This window comes from Equus przewalskii, chromosome 6 (genome assembly GCF_037783145.1).
Source record: "Equus przewalskii isolate Varuska chromosome 6, EquPr2, whole genome shotgun sequence".
In the NCBI taxonomy this organism is placed as follows: Eukaryota; Metazoa; Chordata; class Mammalia; order Perissodactyla; family Equidae; genus Equus; species Equus przewalskii.
This window is the reverse complement of record NC_091836.1, coordinates 14,384,586-14,401,297: the sequence shown is the minus strand read 5'-3', so window position 1 is coordinate 14,401,297 and position 16,712 is coordinate 14,384,586. Positions and strand designations below refer to the sequence as shown.

At 36.4% G+C, this 16,712-nt stretch overlaps 1 long non-coding RNA gene across 1 annotated transcript in view; it reads left to right on the top strand.

The window, feature by feature from the left end:
- The window catches only part of LOC139083840 (uncharacterized), a 117,042-nt gene extending 102,262 nt beyond the window's left edge, over positions 1-14,780 (top strand). The window contains exon 6 of the long non-coding RNA XR_011540820.1: positions 14,667-14,780. This is a non-coding gene — a long non-coding RNA (uncharacterized lncRNA). The remainder of the gene's footprint in view (positions 1-14,666) is intronic.
- The last annotated feature ends 1,932 nt before the right edge of the window (positions 14,781-16,712 follow it).

The following is a 16,712-nucleotide window of genomic DNA, read 5'->3' as shown; positions in this document are numbered from 1 at the left end:
AAAGATTAAAGATTAACTTTTGAAAATGCATCAATACTTACAGCATTTCAGATAAAGGAATATTGTGAGCTTACTGAAATTGCCTTAAAATCACTTTTTCTATTCCCATTCTGTTTTAAAACAAAAATATACAAACTTTTGTAGATATGCATTATCATCTGTGAATAGCATTAACATCAATCCAACTATATTAAAACAACAAACACATTTATCAAACTAAAATACTAAATACTGATACATACTTTTATTTCACGTCTGTTGAATCTAGCTATAAAAAACTAGGATTTATATTTGAACAAAAATACATTTTATTTCATTTTTCCAGTAATTCATTTTTATTGTGCTTAACAAAAGCATCAGTCTGAGATGGATTGAGGGGAAAAAACTTCATTTATCACAGATCTTTTGAGAAGCACCAGTGTAATCTGTTGGAATTTGAGCGCAAAGAGAGTTTTTAATCCTATGAAAACTAAGTTGAATATTTTAGTGAGGCTAAAAAAAAAGATGAGTTGCTGAAAAAATGAATATAAAATTAGGTGTGGACAAGAAAATCAAAGAATATAAATTAAAATTTGAAATATAGAATTCTACCGGCAGATTGCTTCACAATGTTTTCCTTTGACTTTAAAGATTAGGACACTGAAGACTATGGATTGAGTATAGATTTTACCAGAGTCTACACAGAATTCCCAGAAATTCAAGCACAGTGAAAAGCCTTCCTTCCTCCATAGTTTGACCAAGTCATGCATATTTGTATATTTTAAGTTAAAATTAGTTTTTAAGACATAAGCAACAAAAGAAAAAACAGGCAAATTGGACAATATCAAAACTAAAAACTTCTGTGCATCAAAGAACAATCCACCAAGTTAAAAGTTAAGCCAAGGAATGGAAGAAAATATTTATAAATCATATGTCTGATAAGGGGTTACTATTTAGAATATACAAAGAACTCCAACAACTCAACAAAAAAATAATAAAAAGTCCAGTTTTAAAGAAGACAAAAGGACTTGAAGAGACATTTCTCCAAAGAACACATATGAATGGCCAATAAACACATAAAATGATAATGAATGTCACCAGTCATTAAGGAAATGCAAATCAAAATAATAAGATATCACTTCACATCCATTAGAATGACTATTATAAAAAAAAAAAAAATTGAGAGGCCAGCCCCTTGGCCGAGTGGTTAAATTGGCACACTCTGCTTTGGCAGCACAGGGTTTCGCTGGTTTGAATCCTGGACGCAGACATGTTACCGCTCATCAGGTCACGCTGAGGCGGCGTCCCACACAGCACAACCAGAAGGACCTACAACTAGAGTATACAACTATGTACTGGGGGGCTCTGGGGAGAAGAAATAAAGAAAAAAGAAGATTGGCAACAGATGTTAGCTCAGGTGCCAATCTTTAAAAAAAAAAAAAAGGTGAGCGTGTCATAAATTATAGATGTTATTTAAAAAAATTGAAAATAAATGTTAGCGAGGATGTAGAAAAATTGGACCTCTTGTGCATAGCTGGTGAAATGTAAGAGTGCAGCCTCTGTGGAAAAGAATTTGGCAGTTCCTCAAAAAGTTAAACATAGAATTACCGTACAATCCAGCAATTCCACATCTAGGTGTATGTCCAAAATAATTGAAAGCAGGATTCAGATACTTTTACACTCATAGTAGCATTATTCTCAGTAACTCAAAGGTAGAAACAATGCAAATGTCCATCAACAGATGAATGGATAAACAAAATGTGCAAAATGTGGTGTGTGCGTATATAGATATAGATATAGATATAGATATATGTACAATGGAATATTATTCAACTTTAAAAAGAATACAATTCTGATATATGCTACAACATGGATGAATTTTGAAAACATTGTGCTAACTGAGTGGTAATAGGGAACTATTATTTAATGGGTACAGATCTTCTATTTGGGATAATGAAAAAGTTCTGGAAATGGATAATGGTAGTGGTTGCACAACATTGTAAATATACTTAATGCCACTCCATGTAAAACATTTAAAAATGGTTAAAATGGTAAATTTTACATTGTGTATATTTTGCCACAATAAAAAAACTAAAAAAAATTTTCTTAAGAAATCATGTATAATGTTTATAATCCCTTATTTTAAAGAACACTTTTAAATAACAGATCAACCACTGATTCCAATTAAGTCAGGTAAAAGGGCTTTTTCATTTTGAATGCCACTGTTGAAAACTAGTGAATCCAGAAGTCAAGGAAATGAGTAAGAATTCAGAGGAAATTCCATTCGTGGAGCAGAGAATGTAGTTTTAGCCAGAAAGTGCCTCAGGCTAGAGACCAAAACATGTTACAGAAAAGTGATATGCCACAAATTTGGTTGATAAATAAATATCACTATGTTTTCATTTCTTTGGGATGGGTCTAATCCACTTTGTTGCCCAATGTAGTATAATATAACATAATATAGTATAGTGAAACCCTCTGACTTGTTTTTATTTAATTATTTCTCCCTGTATTCTTATGAAACATCATTTTACCTATTAACTAACCTTAAACAGAATTTTTGAGGGAGCAATGTTCTTATAAAAGGTACTGGCTATATTGTTACTACCACTTATCCCTTCCTTATTAAGAGAACTATGATTTTGTTTGGAATAGCAATATGATCATCTGAAAGCTAGCACTCCCTCTGTTGCATGGAGGAGTGGCCATGTGACACAATCTAGCCAGTGAGATAGGTGGAAGGGATTTCTGGGAAGCACGCTTTTCCTGATATAAGACTTTTCCTTTCTACACATTTCCTCCTAAAGGAATGGCAGAAATAAGATTGGAAATAGCTGTACCATTTTGCTACCATAAGGTGATGATTAGCATAAATCCACACTAACAATAGTAGGAAAGAGAGAAGGGGCTTGAAAAATGTATGCTATTGTAGCACCAATGTCCAGCCATAGATGGCGTACCTCTAGACTTCTTGTTACAGAAGAAAGAGTAACTATTATTTTATTAAGTCTCATGGTCAGATCTCCAAAATACATAGCTGAACTCAATCCTAAAATAGTTCTGGATCCTTTAAATTTCATTTTTAAATTCTACTAGAGTTGTGACAGCTTTTGAAAAGTTCAGCTATATATCAAGGAAAGGAATTGTAAAATAAAGCCTCTGATGAAAGGCCAAAATAAAAAAAAGAAAGACTCTTGAGGCTTTAAAAATAAGCCAAAGAAGACTCAATAATATAGTAAGATTCTCACAAAAGAGAGGCATTTGACAACACCAAAATAAACAAATAAATGAAGGGTGGACAAATAATGGCGTCTGTGGCAGGATGGGGCAGGAAGACAAAAATCTCCTGAACCGGAAAATGTGTGCCCACATGGCCAATATCGCACATGCAGTCGAGGAGCTGTCCCAGTTGTCCCATCCTGTCCCTTCAATTTCTCCTACTTCTGAGCACTGGAGATCTGATGAGGAGCCTTTCTTCTTGGCTTTCATCCAATGTCCTTACCTGGGAAACATCACCTAACTACTTCCAAGGGAAAAGCAAAACTCAAGTTGACATTGGTGCGTGACAGCCTGCCTGTCTGATAAGTGATTTCCTACAAAAGCAGTGATGAAACAAATACCAGAATTCGCTGTCTAATACCACCCATCACCTTCCTCTGGCTGTGGGGACCAATCTTCTATTGCTTCCTTGAAGGAAGCCCACTTAGAGGAATGGGAAATATGTACCAAAAGAAACTTATGCCACTTTTTAATAGAGTAAATTTACACACACACACACAAACCCCAGCTCCTCTGGTCTAGGGTAAGCCCATAAGAGAACAGAGAAGTCCCTCCAGTTAACCCATACCTCTGGTTAATCCAAACAGGTTACTAGGTAAGAGAATAACTTCAAGGAAACCCAAAGATTTCTAACAATGCAATACTTTACTCTGTCATCAGTTACCAAGCATTGGCGTCACTCTACTCACCTAAAGGAAACGTCAAGGAATTGACTGTAGAGAGCCGTTAGGTCTCCCACTATTGTCAGGGACGCTTCTCTGATCAGTCTAAATGTATGCTGCCAGTCATAATTCCATAGCCACACCAAACATCCCATAAGACACCATGTTCATCATGTTCAGAATGGGTAAGAAGGAATTTTTAGTGTTTTTTTCTTAAAACATATGAAGCTTGGTTGATGAAAGAAAACTATATTGAGTAAAACACTGGTTCATCTCTCTGCATCTAAGAAGGTTGCATTTTCAAGCACTTCCAACATATTCAGCAGTGAGTTTGCAATCCAGGCATTAAGACAAAGATATTTCTACTAAGAGCCCTCCAAGTACTGTGGCCATGCCATTACTTGACCTTTGTTTCCTAAAGAATGCTCTCTGCTATGAAGTTTCTGAGAATCAGACACCAGTTCGTAAGGTGTCCCCAAGTATCAGCTAGCTGAGCATCATAGGCTCTGCCTGTTTAGAGGTGCAGCTGGATCTTTTGGACTTACCAGACATTTTACAATCTCACAGTCTTCTCTCTCTCCCAATAAAAAGGTTGAAAGAGCATGAGAGAAAGAAAGAGAATATTCTACAAACAAGCCAAGCATCTAATAAATTTGCCAAATTGGATGCAAACTGCTCTCCTAATTCAGAAAAAGGCTTTGGAGGCGGAGCTTATTTCTCCCTCCATGGAAAGCTCTATTCTGAACGCCCCCTGCTACCCCTCACTTAAGTTCCTGCATCGGTCATTTTTCACATCAAAATATTTATCACCAAGTACCACTCTGTCCCTGAACACACCCAGATCTCTTCTATCTTCAAAGTATCTTCTTTTAATGTTAGAAATTATGCAAGTTATTTTTACCCTAGTTCTCCCCTACATTTCATTCTCAGAATTCTTGCAAGTTCAGGCTCTTCTTCCAGCCTTTGATTCCTCACCATCCAATAAAAACTTAATCCCATGCAATCTGGTTTCCACCTCCACAATTGCTACAAGTGCATTTTCAAATGTCACCAAATGTAACAGCTGGTCCCAAGCCTGGACATAAACCCTCTCATTAACAGTGCGCTATCCTCTCCTCTTCTCCTGTCCCATGTCTGCGGATCTCTCTGTCCTCTCGAACTCCAATTCCGCCTCTAAATTCCTAAATGTGTATATACCAAAGTTTAATTATCACCTGTCTCCTCTTTTTATAGCTTTCCTTTGATAATTTCAAAGGCTGTGGAGACTTTAGTCAATTTCTCTGTACTGAAGACTCCTACACATCCTGCTTTAACCTTAGTTACCCCTCTCCCAGGTCCAGACATATATTTCTAGCCCCCTGTAAGAATCTCTACAATGGTGTTTGAAAGTCAATAACAAAGCTCAACTTTCCTCTCTCAATCTCCTCCTTCATCCCTCAGATAGAAGTTCTTCTAACTTTTCCGTTATTTAAATTCAGGATGCTCTTAAGTATGCAGCTCAGAATCTTGCAGGTATCACTGACTCTACCCAAAGTCTCATGGATTCTGCTTCCCATGTACCTATTGGAGAGTCTTTCAAGTTCCACTGTCACAAACACACACATCCACTGCACATGTACTCAGGCTTCTCTCCTCTCACACCTAAGGCGCTCTCTCAATGCCTCAATACAGTGATACCATTACTTGATTGCCCTTCCTAAAGTGCTGACCCAGGCGTGTTACATCCCTGCTCTTAAACTTCCCAGTCATGTTACATCCCTGATCATAAATTCTCAGCCTGTGTTTTGACTCTACTTCACCCATATGGCTTTATCTTCCCTTCCTTTTACATACTGTAAGTTTCAAATAAATTTCACTATTTCCTGTTCCCTGAACATGGTTTAGACATTCTTTCTTAGTCCATTTGTTTATTTTGCCTCTGGTTCTATCCAAGCTCTACCTGTTAAAGCTTATTCGTCTTTCAAGGCCCATCACAAAGGCCATCAGCTCTCTGAGGCTTTTCTTGGTTTTTCCAACCAGAGGTCACCCTGCCTTCTCCTAGCTATTTGTGCCTCTTCGCTTTCTCTATCTTGGGCTTATTGATATTTTGTAATTTGTTATCTGTATGTGTTTAGCCTTCCTCAACCTACTGAGAATTTCTATAAATTACCTTGTGTTTATTTAGCGCATAGAATATGGGCTTGCAGTCAGATAGACCTACATACAAATATCTTCTCCACCATTGAGTGTTTGTAGGAATAAGTACGTCACCAATTTCACCTCACTCTGGTGGAACTCCGACCCACATTCAGAGGAGCTCCGAGGAGGGGCCCATGGGTGGGGCTCGTACCCGCAATCCATCCCTTCCTCAGAGTGTTCTTTCCTGTTCAGTGTTGCAGATTTGAAACGAAACCGAAGCTGAGCGTTTAACAGCTCAACAAGCTTTGATTCAAAGGCCAAATGATGGAGAAGTGGGAATTATGTTCACAAATCAACTTCTCAGCTCCTGGGGTGATTAGGCAGCTAATAAAAGGCTTCTAGGTAAGGAAGGAGATGAATATTCATAGTTATTCAGGGAAATGGCTAGGCTTTTCTGGGGAGCAAGGGTGCCACCTCTTTTCTTTCCTTATTTAGTTATATCCTGCCATTGCAATGGCACTTGTAAACTGTCATGGTACCAATGGGTGTGTTATGTAGCATGGTAATGTATCACAGTTAGCATATAATGAGCTGCGGGGTCTAAGCAGGTCATGTCAGACTGACATGTTGCCTTCAACCAGTTTTAACTAGTTTCGACTATATGTCTCAGCCATCTCCTCCTGCCTCTCATTGTGGTTTACTGTAAGCTAAAGAGAATGTGTTAGGCTTGTCCTGAGCAGAGTTGTGTTTGTTGTCTTATGGGAGCAGGGGCTGGGGTAACAAGTAGAGAAGAGAAAATTCTCAAGAAAGGGGAGCATCATGACCAAATTCAGGTCTCATGAATCTTCCCACAGTTCTGTTTCTACCATACCCCAATGGATGCATCTCCCTCCCTTTTCCCCACTGCAAAGTCTGTCACAATAGCATATTATACAGCAGAAACCTACAAATAGCTGAAATTTAAAATGAAAACAAAAATTGATTTTGATGTTGGGAAACAGCTGCCTTAAATTAAGCTCTGTAAACATCCCTTTGCAGTCAGGCAGGCTTGGGGACTTGGGACCTGCCAGTAGGCAGTTTTTGTATGACCACTACAATAGATTTAGAAACATTTGTGTTTGAATATTGTTAGAACAAGACTACACATTCTACACATAGTCCTATCCCATTCTCATCTCCCACTCATTTTTTGGTTTATACCCAGACTCCTTCGGCCATTTAAATTGTCTGTACTGCCCTAATAGTCATTTGGATTTTTAATCTTTGATCTATGACTACATTTAAGGAAAAAAACCAAGGAGGATCTCAGAATAATAATTTAAAAAAAAACAATTTCATGAATTAAAAAAAGAACAAGAAATCTGATTTTTAAATGCTTTCCATTTCTTAGAATAAAATATTTGAGAACTCAAAAATATCAGTTCTCCAGTTCCAGCACCCCTTCCTCATAGAGGACTTTCTCTCTTCCTCATTTGTACTTAGGTAACACTCTGTGTGTATCTCTAATGAGAAAAAGTACTTAACCTCTAAGCTTCAGTTTTCTTATTTAGAAACTGTGTTAATAATTTTACCTACTTCACTGGGCTTTCAAGACTAAAGGAGATATGTAAGTAAAATGCTTAGCACAACACCTGGCACACAATTGGAAGAGTTTTGTATTAGTTAAGTGTAATTTGGGACCGGTCCGGTGGCATGGTGGTTGGGTTCCTACACTGCTTCAGCAGCCTGGGATTGCCAGTTCAGATTCCGGGCACAGGCCTACACACTGCTCATCAAGCCATGCTGTGGCGGTGTCCTAACATACAAGATAGAGGAAGAGTGCCATAGATGTTAGCTCAGTGACAATCTTCCCCAAGAAAAAAGAGGAAGATTGGCAACAGATGTTAACTCAGGGCCAATCTTCCTCACCCCCCACAAGAAGAAGTACATTTTTTTTTTTCTTTTCCAATAGACAACAAACTCCTTGATCACATAGCGTTGTTTGTGAAAGGTCAGTTCACCCTACAGTGCTAGCACTGTTTCTCACATATAATAGATGCTCAATGAACAGTTTCTTATAAATTAATCTGTGGCAATGGGTAGGGAGTAATGCATCAGAATTACCTAAAGAGTTTAAATAGGCCAATTCCCAATTCCAGACATGTTCATTCAGTCAGAGGGGTTAGATTTGGACACATTTGTTATTCAAATATTCCCCAGGTAATAATTTCAATTACCCTGTCTGGGAATCAATCTAAATCAATTGGCCTGATTCTCAAACAGAATCATCTTTGAGTCAAACCCATAGATCTCTGTTTTTGACCTCATTTTTCTCTTAGGTCTTTAGCTTCACATTACTCCCTCAATACAACAAAATAACCTATGCCTAGACCAGGTATTGGCTTTCTCAGCACATGCCCATGTGGCACACTTCTCCAAGGACAAACAGGAGCATAGTTCATTAAATCTCATTGAACATCAGAGTTAAAAATTATTTCTTAAAAAAACTTATTGATGACCCAATGTAATCTAATGATTTTAGCAGTATTAATCAGGAGATAGAATTGAAACAGGCAAGGTTTAATATAAAGAAATATTAACAATATAAGGGGATTATCTACTAAGGCAAAACATAAAACTCAGAATTCTAAAGAACACAAGAATAATGGAGATCTGGTCCACCCAGTAGCTCTAAGGCTGAGGCAGAGCATCCAAGAAAGGAATGAATATGGAAGAGTCCTCCAGCCGCCCTCTGGGGCTAGGGTCCAGACATCATTGGAAAAGGCACAGGTCCACTGGACGCTGGGGACATTTGTTGAGGTGCTGCACTGGTTGATTTCCCTGGGAATCTGCCCTCTGGGGTCCAGCATATCTTCCACTGGAAGGTTCCCTAGGCTCTCCCCTCAAGGAACCTGCTAACAGTAAGCACACCCAGGAGCCAAGAAGATCCCCTTCCTCCTCCAGTGTCCTTCTAGCACCCTCTACTGATAAAGCAGGACAATGAAGGGTTAATGTGGAGCTAAGAGGCGTGAGTTGTTATTGACGCTGAAATCCAGAATGTACCTGTCTGAGATTAAAGATTGAGTTAGTAACAGAGCATATTGAAAAATTCATTTATCCTCATCCAAAATTCTTTGTATTATATCATTTTGGTTAGATGAGCCCATCATGGAGTTGAGTCTGAAGTTGAGAAGTGCCAGGAAACATTCCTGAGTGCCTCATTTATATTAAGCTCGTTCAACCTCTACACAACCTCAATGATAGATACTATTCTTTTTTAACTTTGTTGGATAAACCATAAAACTGAAGGTCAGAGAAGTGAAGTTACTTAATGATGGTCATATAGGAAGTAAGTGACAGAGTCAGGATTTGATCTCTGGTCTGACCTAAAAGTTTATAATCTTTTGACTATGCTGCATTACAGAAGAAAGTTCACTAGACTGAAATGTGGAACACTTAAATTTACATTTTTTTGTTATGACAGCCTAATTTTGCATGCTAGTCATCCATTTCAAATGAGTCCATTAGTGTTTCAGGCCCCTAAATGAGAGAAACAACATTGCTGCCCACCAATGCATAGCAAAAGACTATTATAAACACTAAAGCGCACCAAACATAAAAATCTATAGAATTATATGAAGGCATAGATTTTTCAGTAAATGAAGTATCTTTTTGATCATCGACCAGATTGCCTAATTTGTTTCTGTGCCTTTTTCAGAATATTATGGTTCTCAGTGAATAATCAATTGATTTCAAAATGTAACTAATTCGGTTCAGTTGGAGGCTACTCCAACTTAGTATGAATATACAAAATTGACAAATTTTAAATAATTTTAAACAAAAGATTTGTTCTAAAAATCTGTATCTTGTGTTTAATAATTCTGGTGGGATATTTTGCTGCTGTTGTTTATTGAAACAGAAATTCCTTTCAACATTGGTAAAAGAAAGCATATGTGTGACTGGTTAAAAGTCACCCTTGAATTTATTTTTCTAAATATTTTCCATGATTTAAAACCAGTAGTTAGAGTATGTATTGCTCTGTGATCTCTTGATAAAATGAGTTATCAAAGGCTTAATACTGACTAGAATGTTAAAAAGAAACTGAAATCTAGAACCTTTTGACAGTCAGATGCAAAGTGCTGAGCTCTCCTTTGGGAATGCAGAGACCGTGTAGTAACCATGGCTTCCATCATTAAGCCTGGGCCTGGACTCATAGTGTAACAAAATGTATCACTTGTATGCTGCCGATCCTTCAGGAATCCGGGATGAATAAAGCGCCATCGTTGGAAGAAGACCACGGAGGATTCAAATGACTATAGGTGGGTACATAGTGACAAAAGATTATGTATTCTAAGTTACCTCTCAGACTTTCTTTACTTATGTGAAGGAACTTAACCTGTTAAATTAAGAGATATCTTAAAATAGAGTGATATTCCTAATTTCTGAGCACTCTTATGAAAGAGGATGAAATCCACTCGTGCTTTAATGTGTTGAAGATGCCTAAAACTCTCCATGAAGCCTTCAATGACTGAACCAGCCCTCACTGATTTCTCTCTCTCTGAACTCTCTCTTAAACTTAAACGACGGTGAAGTTTTATACTATTATCTATTGTTTGCTTTATTTTCCTGTGTCTCACGAATACATTCATAACCAGGACATAAAAGATACATTTTTTTATTCCAAATACCTCAATAACTGTCTCAAACCATAGAAGGCACTCAATAAATATCACTAATGCCTGATTTGCCTCTTTCAGAGGATGGGAAGTTATGCGTACTCACGGATTACAATTATAAGTCATCATATTCATAAATTTGTTCATTCATTCATTCTAGAACTCTTTATTAATTTCTGGCCTCTGCCCTAATGGAACTATATGATGACAGATTATGGTAAATGTGATGGAGAAACTTAACAAGTTAATGAAAGTCAGGTGAGAGGTGCATGGGGATAGTGTAATCAGGAAAGGCCCCTAAGGGAGAAAACATTTGAACCAAAAACTGAAGGAAGAGAATGAGCCAATCATGTGAAGAGATGAGGGAAGAAAATTCAAGGCAAAAGGAATAGTGCAAAGGTCAGAACGCAGAAGAGCCAGTGTAGAAAAACTTTTTAAAACTTAAATAAGAATACATAACTTGTGAAATCAAGGGAAACTTGGTGAATCCAGATACGGTAAATAGTCATGTTATCAGAAATATGGTCAATATTTTACTTTTTCTTGCATAATTTAAGATTGAAGTGCCAGGACAAACACACAAATTTTCAGTGAAAGTAGTTTTTGAGCTTAAATATCATTATCTCATGTTTAATATTTGCTATTTCCTTACAGTCGCTGATTATGTTAATAATAAAATCAGGGACCAGCGCCCTAGCCAAGTGGTTAAGTTCACGCATCCCGCTTCAGTGGCCCTGGGTTTCCCCAGTTCAGATCCTGGGCACGCGGACCTAGCACCGGTCATCAAGCCACGCTGAGGCAGCATCCCACATGGCAGAAGTAGAAGGACCTACAACTAGAATATACAGCTATGTACTGGGTGGGGGAGCGCTTTCAGCAGAAGAAAAAAAAAAGAGGAATATTTGCAACAGATGTTAGCTCAGGGCCAGTCTTAAAAAAAAAAAAAAATTAAATAATAATAATAGAACTTGAACATTCTCAATTTCAAAGAGAATATGACATATCCCTAATTTTTGTTTGGAGTATATAGATTTCTTTAAGAAATAGCATATTTATTTTAAGTTAGATGAATAAATCATCTTAAGTGTGCCACTCCACTAGATGGGGAACAGTCAGCAAGCATTTACTGAGGTAACAAGAAAAGCAAAGGATGTTACTAAATTTATGCCAACCATCATTGATTTCAAATAAACAATACAAACAAAAGTATCAAGACATTCCACCAGCCAAATAATTTTCCTTGTTCTGTAGCCAACTCCTTGTTTGCTTTAACTCAAAATAAAGTTCCTAAAGGTTTGTAAACAAATTAGACTGTTTATCATTATTTAACTTGATTTTTTAAAAGCCTAATTGCACCACTAAAAAATAAAATCAATTTTTCACTCTGCTCAAGTTAAATTAACTGTGCTTGACTGGTTGTATTTTCAGAAAAGCAAAACAAACTTGAAAATTGTTGCTGTGGTGATGAGAAAACCTCCTAATTTGTTTTGTCAGAGCTTTCAACATTGTGCTAAACGTACAGAGTATGGTAATTAGCCTTCATTTCTCTAACAATTTTTGCCAATTTCCTGTACAATTCTGTTTCAATATCTGGTACTATAATAATACCACTTTGGAGAATTAAATGTTAGAAGTGGAAAAAGAATTAGCAAATATAGAATTCAGGCCCAAAAGAACAGGCCTATGTTAAATAAAAAATACATTTGTAGTCTTTGTCCAAATTGCCTTAAGGAATAACTAAGTACTTCTAAATTTATATTACTATTATCAAATACAATAATATCTTACTTCATAATAATTTACATATAGCTTCTATATTCAACATTTTATTTTATCCACACAAGAATCCTGAAAAGTAATTTTTTTTTATTTCCATTTCACAGAACCTAACATGAATCAATAAGATAAATACCCAGGTCCTTTAATCTATGTTTTTCCATGATCTCTTCATCATTCTTCAGCAACATTTTTATTAAAAAGATCTTTCAAAAGTGTAAATCTGATGGAATAATTTATTTTGAAAAGCAAATTATCTCATGCTTTCTTGTAACTGGTAAAGGAACCAAACACAAAATTCAAGCTATTTATAGATTTCCATTCAATTATTTAAAAAATACTTACCAAGATTGGTACTATGATACAGAATTAAAAGATATAATTCCCTCCCTTAATAATATGGTTGTTGTAAAAAACAATTACATAAATAATGACAGTCCAGAGGTAAATGCTGTGATAGATGGATGCCAGGTTACTATGAGACCACAAATCAGGGGTGTCCAATTCAGGATTCTGGGACAGGCTTGATAAGTTCTTCCTTGATAGGTTGATATTGAGGCACCATCTTGAGTGACTATTAATAGTTATCCAGATAAAGACAAGGAAAAGAAATTCCTGAGATGGCATGCCAGAGTGGCAAATGCATAAAGGCACACAACTGTAGGATTTGTTACTTACAAGTATTTTGGATTCTTGTGGAGCTTCAGCAGGAGAAGAACAAAAAAGACCATTGAGGCCAGGTCATTGGGTCCAATGCACATGGTCCAGAGTTTGAACTTTGATCTTCTGGCTGTCCCTAATGTGTTTGTTTATGATTAAATACAATATAGTTTAGGTATTTGAGTGTGGTATTTTATTTTTAATTGGTTATTGATTTAATATTTCTATCACAGAAGGAATATTTCTACATTGTAAAATTCAAACAACCAATTTAAAACAATAAAAGTGAAATACTTCCCCACATTTCCATTTTCCAGAGCAGTTAACAGTTGTGTGTTCTTCTCAAATGTTTCTATATGTGTGTGTGACTGTCTATCTATTTATCTATCATTAGCATAAATGGAATCATGCTTATTTTTGGTTCTACAACTTTTTAAAAATTATTTTACTGAGGTCATATTGGCTTACAACACTGTGTAAATTTCAGGTGTGCATCACTATATTTCAGTTTCTGTATAGACTGCGTTGTGTTCACCACCAACAGTCCAGTTTTTATCCATCGCCATACATGTGTGCCCCTTTACCCCATTGCCCTCCTCCCACCTCCACAACTGTTTTGACCTAGTTTATTGTTGCCATTTTTCTCACACTTTCTATCTTATTCTGTTTCACGGGTGTTAGTATTAGATTATATGATCATTAATAATTTACCCAGTCTCTGAAAATGGACACTTTGTTTCCACCTTTGCTATTATAAAAGTATTTTAATAAACAGCCACATACATTGGTATACATCTACACATGTTAGTTTTATATAGGGCAAATTCCTAGCTTTGGCAGTGCTGAGTTGAAATTTCTATATATTATCAATTTTGATTGAAAGATTATCTAATTGCTGTCTAATTCTTTGTGTGAATTTTCACTCTTTGCTGACATTTTAGATTATAAATAAATCTGTTTCCACCAGTGCTGATCTAAAAGATCAAATATTCCACAAAAAATATAATAAAATAGGAGGCTGGCCCCATGGCCAAGTGGTTAAGTTCGCATGCTCCACATTGGCAGCCCGAGGTTCACCAGTTCAGTTCCTGGGTGTGGACCTACACACCGCTCATCAAGCCATGCTGTGGCAGCATCCCACATAGAAGAACTAGAATGACCTACAACTAGGATATAAAACTACACATTGGGGCTTTGGGGAGAAAAAAAAAAGGGGAAGATTGGCAACAGATGTTAGCTCAGGGCCATTCTTCCTCACCAAAAAGCATACAAAAATATATATATATACAGTTATATATATACTAAAATAGTTGGCATGTTTTCTTCTTCTTCTTCTCCCCAAAGTCTCCGAGTACGTAGTTGTATATTCTTGTTGTAGGTCCTTCTGGTTGTAATAGTTGGCATTTTAATAGCACTTTTGTGCTTACAGAATTTTTTACACATTATTAATAATATATATTTAGATCCAAACAAAAATACTCTGACAAAATGAGGCAAAAGTTTTTTATGGGCTTTTCTCTTTTTTTTCTTTTAACAGAGAAGGAAACCAACCAAGTCTTCTCAACTGAAACAAAGCTCTGAGAATTAATCTATGGTATGATTCCCATCATCCTTGCTCAAATACAAATAGACCTACTATGGGTTGCACAAATTCCTCTGCTCTCTTATTGTAATACTGAAAAACTTCTGTGAATCCTTGTTTAAAAGCTACTCTGTCCATGTAGACTCAAAATGTGAGAGTATTGTAAAGGAAAAAAGAATGCAGCTAGTTTTAAAGATTAACCTTTAGGAGGTAAAATTTGATCTGATCTTGAAGAAGTGATTTACAAAACCTCATGCAGTTTTTTTTTAATAAAAGATGGTTGTTTCTATTTAAAGTAACTATTCCTATCTGAGGCGATTGGAGAACCGGCTTTATAATGAATATATTTAACTAAAGTAATTTTGCTTTCGAGAAGCTGTACAGTACACAGAAAGTCATGTGAATTACCTGCTGCCAGCTTCCATTAAACTCAGCGATAAGAAGAATGGGAGTTGAGATCAAGAGTCAGAAACACTCCTCAGCAAAACACTTGCTTTCATCCCATGAATAAAGCCACAGAGCTGACAGCAAAATTCGAGCTCAAGACTAAGGAAGCAATTAAAGTTGTAAAAGTGATGATGGGCAGATGTACCTGGCAATGGTGTCATTGAGTCAATTCTGAGTGGCAGTCCCATTTTACCAATGAGGGAGCGAAACTCAGACTAAGCCAGGAAAGTAGATCTTGACTTTATTTTTCTGAGGGAAAACATGACATCTCCAGGAACAAGTGGGAAGTCCCATGACCCTAGCGGGTTAAGATTGGAACTTAACACAATTCAGCAACCAACAAATGGGGAGTGAAGATTAAAGGAAAGACAAAATTTGTGCCTAGGGGTAGTATCTTTCTATTATCAGTTTGCATCTTTGTGTTTATTCTGAAGGATAGCTTATTTCTCTCCCATACTCTTTTTACTTTTGCGTATTTTCTAATGTTTCCACAAAGAACAATGAATATACATAACTTCGTAGCAAGAATAGTTACAGATATGCTTTGAAATAAGCTTTATTGAAGTATAAGATGCATATAGTAAAACGCAACTGTTTATGTAAACATTTCAATAAGTTTTGATGAATTTATTATATACTCTTGTGACCACCACCACAGTCCCAATTTAGAATATTTCTATCTCTCCCAAAAATTCCCTTGGGTGTCTGTCCAGACAATAACCCTCTACCCTCAACCCCAAGCAACCACTAATATGCTTTTCTGTCACTAGAGATTAGACTGCTCTTTTTTTGAGTTTCAGATAAGTGGAGTCATATAATCATACTATACATACGCTTTTATCTCTGGGGTTTTGGGGGATTTGGGGGGTTTGTGGGGGTTTTTTGCTCAGCATAACATTTGTAAGACTCATTTATGTTGTTGCAAGTATCAGTAATTCATTCATTCTTATTTCCAAACAGTATTCCACTGTGAGAATTAACCACAATGTGTGTATCCATTCACCTGTTGATGAGCATTAGGAATGTTTCCAAGTTGACACAATTAAGAATAAAGTTGTCTAAAACATTCACATGCAAATCTTTGTATGAAGATATGTTTTAATTTTTCTTGTGAAAATACCAAGGAGTGGAATTTCTGGGTGATATTGTATCTATATGTTTAACTTTATAAGAAAGTGACAAAACTATTATCCCATTTTACATTCCCTTCAGCAGTGTATAGGTAATATTGTCAAAGTCACTAATTTTAACCATTCTAGTGGATGTGTAGTGGCATCTCATTGTTGTTATAATTTTCTCTAATGACTAATGATCTTGGACATCTTTTCATGTGCGTATTGGTCCTTTGTATATCATTTTTTGTGATGTGTCTGTTAAAATTCTGCGTACATTTTAAAAATTGGGTTGTTTGTCCTATTATTAAGTTGCAAAAGTTTTTAAAATAGTAAGGCTACAAGCCCTTTGTCAGGTATATGTATTGTGAATATTTTCTCCCTGCATGTGGTTTGCCTTTTCATTTTCTTAACAGTGTCTTTTGAAGAGCAGCAGTTTTTA